This window comes from Hemicordylus capensis, chromosome 4 (genome assembly GCF_027244095.1).
Source record: "Hemicordylus capensis ecotype Gifberg chromosome 4, rHemCap1.1.pri, whole genome shotgun sequence".
NCBI classification, from domain to species: Eukaryota; Metazoa; Chordata; class Lepidosauria; order Squamata; family Cordylidae; genus Hemicordylus; species Hemicordylus capensis.
In genome coordinates this window covers 89,043,261-89,051,889 of record NC_069660.1, presented here as the reverse complement: position 1 = coordinate 89,051,889, position 8,629 = coordinate 89,043,261, and the positions used below count along the sequence as shown (strand labels likewise).

Below are 8,629 nucleotides of genomic sequence, written 5' to 3'. Positions count from 1 at the left end.
AGCAACAATACCTTGCCCTAACCTCAGTTATGCTCCGGGGAGGGACACCGAAAAGAACGGGGCTACTACCGAGGCAGATCCTGCCCTCCCCAAAGAAAGGCAGCTGGGTTCCAATAAACACATGGGGAAATAGGAGGAGAACGTGCATCTAATCCCACCTCTCGAGATTTATTTTCAGGTCCCAGCGTAGATGATCAAGGCTTTATCTAAGCTCAGGGGAAGACTCCAGCAGATGAAATATATTAAGAGGGCGAGCCGCTTTGCACTCCGAATGGCAGAGTCCTTCTAAGGCAGCGAGAAGAGCCAAGTAGGGCAGAGTTGAAGGGGCTATTTTTCGCCGCTTGATGCATTCAATACATCAAGCCGGGAAGGGGATTAAATAGAGGATCACGCACATGTGCGTTGGAGAAGGCAGGGGGCTTAGGCAGGTGTTGGGAGGAGCAGTGTGTGACATGCGTAAACATTGGAACGCAGGCGCCATAAAAGGGGTTATTATTGCTGGGTGCCAAAGGAAGGGTAAGATGGCGCCCTTAGGCCGCCCTATTACACTAGGCGATACCGAGCGCGCCACTTTCCTAGGAGTCTGGTAAAATGGCAGATGTGTGTTTATGGCGGGAGTAAACAGAAAGCCAATTTTCTAGGTTGTTTGCACGCAGATGCTTCCCGACAAATTCAGTGTCGTGCGTTGCAGACGATTCAGATAGAGAGCAGGTTAATAACTCCTTTCAAAGTTGCGCGAGCTTGGCGGGGATGTATGGATACTGGTTGTGTACTCTGGTTCCTAGAGGCTTACTGGCGACAGTTCCCGAAGGCCAAATGTTTAATCAAGAGACAAGAAGAGGCAGGTGGAACGTTGCAAGGGGCAATTGTCGCTTTAAGAGAGGCGCGCCGGCATGCTTTGCTGTAGCTTGGAACTCTCCGGTGTTCAAATATGCCCTGGGTGAAGTTCGTGTTGGTCAGTGCTCTAAAAGCTGACTTGGGAGAGTAGACTCAATTTCTGGTGGCCCAGGAGTTTGGAGACTTGCCAGTTATACTGAATACTTCAAGCGAGTTCAGGACGAAGAGTTCAGTGTACATCTGAACACCGATGCAACAGAAATTATCGCATTGACCTCCTAGGGAGAATTACTAGATCCGATTATAACCTGTAGAAATTAGTTCATCTTGCCATAGGTTAAGCTGACGTGTCTACAGTTAAGTTACTCAGAGCAGCCCGTCTTTCCCCCCTAATTTGCATGTGTAAATTTGGTAGGCATATAAAATAATAAAACATGCATTCCAAACCTGTAAATGTTCTTGAAGAATCTCGGTAAAGTGTTAAACAGTATGTGTAGATAAAGTATATGAAACAGAAAAAGCACATGCAGTACTGGGGAGAATGCCACCTGTTCATGCGCTTCATAAATAAAGCCATATGCAAATTCTCGCATTTTTAAAAAATATAGATACATATTTGCACTTCCTTCAAAAGGCACGGAAAGTGGATTTCAACAAAATAAAACATCGTTCTAAAGCAGGGCTGCACACAACGGCCCTCCAGTTGGTTGTGGACTACAGCTCTCATCATTCCCAACCACAGTGTCAAATAGTCGAAATATGGAATTGTAGTCCAACAGCTGAAGGAGGACCCAAGTTGTGCACCCCTATTCTAAAGGCAGGGGAGCAGATCCCTCCTAAGCATTTTAGGAGTCCTCCCCGCATTTTACTGAATTCCCCCAAGCACATTTTTCCTTCCCCCCCCCCAAGTGTTGGGACCTGTTTTTCAAATTTTTTCTCTGTCTACAGCCCTGTGTGTGAAGGAATATTTGAAATGACACGGTTTTGAAAACTAAAGTAGTCTTGTAGTAAACCTTAGAAGCACTTTACTCGGGAGACATCTTGACGTTGTTGGTTTTTTTCCAGTTATGCAGCCCGATCCTATGCGTCTTTGGTGTAAGTCACAGAGTTCAACAGGACTCACTGCCAGGTAAGTGTGGCTTTTAACTAAAAGGAAATGGAACTGAGGGGAGGGGAGGGGGAAGTTGCGACTACTTCTGTGAAGTTGAACATCTGTACAAGGTTCTCTTTTCCAGACTATTAGTAACTTGAATGATATACAATGAATCATATAAAAGGGAAGCAGGGGGGGAATAAACTAAGTACAAGCAGTTATCCGATGTGGAGTGTGAAGCCCTGCAAGATGTTTACTCGAAAGTAAGACCCACTGTGTTCCTTGGGGTTTGCTGTGTCCAGGCAGAAGTACATAGGACTGCAGGCCTACACAAATGTTCGCAAGTCCAATGCAAGCATTAATAACGCACCTCCTAATAAGTGCACTATACAAGCATGAATCGATCTGATCGACTGAACGAACCGCTATGATCCTGAGTGGAGCTGTGCCCAGGGAAAGCTTTCCTGAAGATGGCACTGTGTAAACACTTATTTTAGCATCTCTTTATCCAGGCCAGGTATTTAAAATGACTGGGCCCACTCCCTAGCTAATATGCACTGCTCTTCAGTGTATGTACCTGTCTTCGGCAGAAATCCTATACGCCCACTTTCCTAGGAGTAAGCGAGCCCCATTGAACCTAGTAGGGCTTACTACCGAGTAAACGTGCATTGGATTGAGGTATGAATCGCCTTGGTCGGCTAAAAGCACGCCAGAGACTCGACTAGACCGGCAGCATGTTTCTTACGTGGCATTTCAATGGTTCCTTTTCGGCCCATGAACATGAAGTGCTACCCAATCCGCATCCCATTGATCAGCACGAATTGCTGTTGCAATGTTGCATTGTCGGTCACTGCCAGACACCCAAATACTACGTCACAGAGCTCCCCCGCGCGCCACACACACACACACACACACACACACACAGAGGGAGTGGTTTCCCGTTGTTTTTCTCTAGTCGTAATCTTTTTGTCTCGCTCTCCCCTCTTCTTGTGTTTCAAGCGAAAAAGAAGGAAGGTGCTCAAGCGCGGTGAATTTCAAGGACTTCTGTCACCGGCGAAGCAAAAGGCGGGCGGAGAGAGGAAGCCCATTGTAAAAGCCTGGGATCTTTCACATCAGCCTCTTCAATCTTACCCTGGAAAAGGACAGGGGGAGAAGCAGACCCGAGGCCTCTGTTTTGCCAGTACTTCACGAAGCACCTTCTTAATCAGAGTCCCATGGCGGTGCTCTTTCAAAGTTCAGCTTTTTCCTTTCCCTGGTTCCAGTTCTCTCTCCCAGAGCTCACGTGCGCACGCGCGCGCACACCTTGAACGTCTAGATAGCACGTTACACGGCTTCTGACTGGCACACGGCTATGCTTGGAATAAAATGCGGGCAGCGTGCATTTTGCTAGCGAGCGCGGTAGACTGCAGAAGGCGGAGAAGCTTAGTTTGCATCTGCAATCCTCTGCTCGGCTTTCCCTGCCTAAGTATTTTGCTTTTTAAATGAAAGTGGAATCCAAATGGAGTTAGTCATTTGGTGAACATGGCTGAGGGGCTTCTGAGCTGAGATATTTATACTGGCAGCACAGTTGCGGTATAGTCAAGATGAGTTTTTCAACATTCCACCATTATAAGCCTTGAATATTCTATTGCTTATTATAAAGTCAAAAGTATCCCCCCACACACACACAATCCCTCTGAAATCGTGCACACATAACATAACCTAGGCGACACCACCCCTCCAAATTTGGTGCAAATCTGTTGCAAAATGGCTGAACTACAACAGTTTAAGTTTTTAATTTCTAAAAAGAGGTTTCAAAGTTTTGGCGACCGTTTCTCACCACAGATAATGTATATTTTAAAATGTCGGATGTCTTTTTAGCATTCCCCTCAAATTCAGGTCCATAAGGGACTGGTGCCTTTTGCTTGTTTGAAAAACATCAGTCTAGTGATTTTTGAGTAATTACTGTTCAAAATCCCCATAACTAAGGGGAAGTGAGCTAAGAGCATAACTAAGTCTGCCCACAGACAATTCTGAAGTCAAAGCTGGGAAGGGCAAATCCTGGCAATTTCTAGCAAGTTACTTCCTGGTTCTGAACATAGGTGCCTGATAAGAACATTCTATGAGCACTCTGGCACTTGTATAGTTAAACAAGCATTACTCCCACTCCCTTTCCTTCCATGGGCATTTGTTTTCTCCCTCTGCCCACTTTCTCTCCCCCCACCAAAGCGGGGAAGCAGAGGCCCTCAGCAAAGCTTTGAACAAATTACTAGGAAGTATGTCCATTAAGTCCACTGGAGCTTACTTCTAAGTAAACACACGTAGGAATCAGGACCAGCAGAGATTCTAGGCAAGGATAAAGGTTCTCTTCCCCCCCCCCCCGCCTTCCTTCCAGCTCCACAGCAAAACATAGAAGGGGGAAACCCCGTTATATAAATATATCTGTGGTTTACTTCTGAGTAAAAATATATAGGATTGGGACCAAGGACCCCATGACAGAAGTTATGAAGGAGGAACCTCAAGGTAATCCTAAAAACCATTCCCACCCAGCGCCAAGAAACCATCATACCAGTGTAGACTGCTCTTGAACATGGTGGTTCTACATCAGAGCCAAACTGGAAACTTCACTTGGCCATATTTAAGAAATGAAGTCTCCATATTCACAGGTGGTTTTGATCTATGTAGAACCTCCCTGTTTATACTTCAATAATAGTTTGTTGGCACTGGGTGGGAATGGTTTCTGGGATTTCCTTGCTTCACATCTCTGGAGCTTTTTGGAAGCATGTAGCTGAGCACTGTGAGAAAGAGGATGCTGGGCTGGAGTACACATGCCATTTACAGCTGCATTTTGATAACTGAACCTGAAGTTCTATGTGCACACCTAGAAGGAAGCAAGCTCCATTAAAGTCAGTGGGGCTTGCTTCCATATAATGAGGGAAGTATTAAACAATCCCTGGAAAATGGTGTTGGGAAAGAATATAATAATTGAAAGGTCCTTTTTAAAATGTGAGTAGAAAACAATGTAAAATCGTGTTAGGTATACCCACCAGTACTCTACCCAGCAAACAGATGGTTCTCAAAGAATCTGACATTAGCCAAACATCCCACATGGCATAATATCTGTTAGTATATTTAAAACAAAAGTGCCAGTAATCCATCATCTCCTCCTTTGTAGAGAATACAGCAAGAAAGAGATAGTGGGGCTATTCTCACAATTAACAAAAATTGGGCTAGGAGAGCCTAGCCCGATTTTTGTTAATCGTAACAACCACCAGGCCCGCAGGCAAGCCCAGTGGCTCTTGAGTGGCTAACCCGGGCTATCTGCTCGTGAGTAGCCACAGTGCAGCTCCACACCACAGCTACTCGCAAGTAAACCCCCGACCGGGAGGCAAAAAGCCATCTCCCGGCTCCGGGGGTCTCCCCAGTATGCCCTGTGCACTCACAGGCCGTGTGGCCCCTGCTCCCCCCAGCCCCCACCGGCTCCATCATGGAGCCGGCAATCGTGTGGGTGGCCAATCCGGCCGCCCAGGGCTCCCTGCCTGGTCAGCTCTCCCCGCAGTTTCAGCGAAAGCAGGTCTCACGGATCGTGAGACCCGCCTCAGTGACCGACATCATGAGGAACATTACTCAGAGTTACCCTACTGAAATTAAAAGAATGCTAAGGAATGCCTGGTGTTCTTTTAATTTCAAAGAGACTGAGTAAGCCATTATCCTATGAGCCATTAACCTGATAGGGAAGAAATCTATTCTGTCTATGCTCAGAGGCTATGTCACTTGTGTACAACTTTTAAAATATACTACTTTCTAGATGGAAGGAAAAGAGACAGCCACTAATACATATCATTAAAACATGCCATAACTTTATTAAAAGAGGAAGAAGCGCCAAGGCCGGAAAAGCTCATATCGGCTCCTCAGAACTCTACTGTGTTAGTTAATTAATTAATTAACATATTTTATACCGCCCAAAACACAAGTTCCTGGGTGGTTTACAACAAAACAATTTTTTTTAAGTAGAAAGGTTAAAACATTAGAACAATTTAAAACTTTAAACATTAAAACTATTAAAAATAATCAACAATTAAAACAGTATCTAATTAAAAGCCTGGGTGAACAAATGCATCTTGGCTGCCTTTTTAAAAAGTTGTAAGAAAGAGATGAGGAGGCTCTTATTTCAACAGGGAGCAGGCTCTTATTCCAAAGCCTCGGGGCAGCAATGGAGAACGTCCATCCCCGAGTAGCAATCAGAGGAGCTGGTGACAACTGCAGAGGAACCTTCCTGATGATCTCAATGGTCAGTGTGGTTCATAGCAAAGAAGATGTTCTCTTAAATACCCAGGGCCAGTGTTTCCTCTAATGTGTGAGCATGTGCATGCACTCACACATTTTTTGATGTCCGCTCAGTTAATTTTAGATCCCGCTCAGGTTGGATCAGGAAGGCCCCACCCTGAATGTATGTGTGCACACACTGCCTTGATACTGCCACCCAGAACAAATCTAATTCTGCACATAGATGGAAAAAAATTAGAACACTGCCCAGGGCCCAAGCTGTTTAGGACTTTAAAGATTATAACCAAGACCTGGTATTTTGCCTGGAAACTTATCAGCAATCAGTGTAGTTCTTTCAACACAAGAGTGATATGGTTTCTCCAAGATGACCCAGAGACCAACCTGGCTGCCGCATTCTGGACCAACTGCAGTTTCTGGACTACATGCAAAGGCAGCCCCACATAGAGCTCATTGCAGTAGTCAAGTCTGGAGCCAGAGAACAGGCCCCCAAAAGGTGGGGGGAGGGCTGCTGCTCAAGGCCCATGTCCTGAGTGAAGGAGGGAGAAAAAGAAGAAGACATAAGAGTTCATATAGGTTTCCAGGGGTGGAAGCTGCCCATAGGCAAAAAGGGTTTTAGCCACCCCTAAAAAAAAAAGTGTGGTGGCAGTAGCTGGGGGAGGGGGGCAGGGGAGCTCCCGCCCCCCTGAGGAGGAGGAGGAGGAAAGAAAGAAAGAAAGAAAGAAAGAAAGAAAGAAAGAAAGAAAGAAAGAAAGAAAGAAAGAAAGAGGAACTGCTGCAGCGGCAGTAACTGCAGGGAGGGGTGACCAAGCAAGAGGAAAGTTTCCTCTTTTGCCCCAGGGAGGGTGGGGGGCGAGGAGGGGAGAGTACCTGTTTCTTGCCTTGTGAAAAGTCTGCTGACGCTATGTGGGCAGCAGTGAGCTCCTCCCTCCTCTCTAGTGCCTGACTGCACACAGGGGCTCTGTTATCCATAGCAGTCTGGACTACGGGAAGGAGGGAGGAGCTCGCCGCTGCCCACATAGCATCAGCGGGCTTTTCATGAGGCAGAAAACAGTCACTCTCCCCTCCTCACACTCCACCCTCCCTGCAGCCAGTTGCCACTGCCGAACTTTAGGGGGCAAAAGGGGAAACTTTCCCCTCGCCAGGTCACCCCTCTCCATATCTACTGCAGCCACTGCGACTTTTTTCTTTCTTCTTCTTCTTCAAGTAAAGGGGGGGGGGAGCTCCTCTGCCCACCTCCTGCAGCTACTGCCGCTCTTCAAATTTTGCTGCCATAGGCAGATGACTCTTCTGCCTATGCCTTAATCCACATTTGTAGGTTTCCATCCCTTAAAAAACTTGGGGTTTCAAGATTGGAGGGCTTTTGTTCTCTAGGGGGCTCATAAAGCAGAGTATGAGTCAATATGTATGGTAAGAAGGCACAATTCAGAGGGTTAAGGCCTACTACTTCAGTCAGATTGGCTTAAGGCCTACCACTATTTTGCTGATAATACCATCCAGAAGGAAATTAAATCAAGCAGGAAAACTGTGAGGTTTATGGGGAATTTCTGGGGAAATGATCTGTAGTTTTGGACATGGTTGTTAAAGCAATTGTTATTTTAAAGTGTGTGTGTGTTTTAAGAAAAAGAAATAATGAAGTACAGATTTAAATTACCTGCTTCTTGTCGTGTCCTTATTCACTGCTGAATAATGAGGTGGGATCATACTGTCACTGTTACTGAATCCATTAATTTCATTACTGTATTTTTTCAGGTGGTAGGAGTATGACTTTATCTTAGTTGAAGGTTGTACAAAGTTTTTGGTGTTCAGTATCAGGCAGTTCTGCCTTGTGGTTTGAGTAAGCTCTTCCCCATAGTGTCTAATCTTATTTTCATTTTTTTAAATGCCTTGTAATTCAGTAATCCAAAAACCTTCCGTTTGAGATGAGAATTAAAATGCTTTACATTTTCACTCATGCTCTTAACGTCTGAGACATATAAGCTGTAAAGACTTTATACAGTCTGGTATAAAGAGCTTTTGGATGGGGCCAACAGCGTAGAGAGGCTGGTGGTGGCCTGTGTGTGGATGCCGCAGCCCCCTGGCCCTGCCCGCTGTGTCTGATGTCAGACGCAGGGGACCAGCTAGCCACACCCTCGCGTCTGACATCAGAAGCGGGGGACGTGGTCTCCTTCCCAAATGGGGCCACGCGGCCCCGTTTGGAAGGGAGAGTGGCCTGCACTGTGTTGGGCAGCATGGGCTGGAGTGACTCTCGTTACCTTAAAGGAGCGCAGGCCGATCTCTCTCCTAAATGGGGAGCGCAGCCCCATTTGGGAGGGAGATCGATCAGCCCTGATGTGTGGGCAGTGAGCCCAGGAGCTGCTCTCCCTGCCTTTAAGGCAGGGAGAATCACTCCGGCTGTGCTTCAATGCAGTGCAGGCCCATTTCGGCTCAAAAAGG

At 46.3% G+C, this 8,629-nt stretch overlaps 2 long non-coding RNA genes across 2 annotated transcripts; one reads left to right on the top strand and one right to left on the bottom strand.

The window, feature by feature from the left end:
- Positions 1-341: 341 nt before the first annotated feature.
- On the top strand, positions 342-4,218 carry LOC128324185 (uncharacterized). Its single transcript, XR_008306716.1, has 3 exons — positions 342-711; positions 1,903-1,966; positions 2,930-4,218. It is a non-coding gene; the product is annotated as an uncharacterized LOC128324185 (long non-coding RNA).
- A 1,529-nt stretch (positions 4,219-5,747) lies between these two features.
- Positions 5,748-8,244, bottom strand: LOC128324553 (uncharacterized). The gene is made up of 2 exons (XR_008306932.1): positions 7,848-8,244; positions 5,748-6,722 (listed from the first exon to the last, which is right to left on the bottom strand). It is a non-coding gene; the product is annotated as an uncharacterized LOC128324553 (long non-coding RNA).
- Positions 8,245-8,629: the final 385 nt, after the last annotated feature.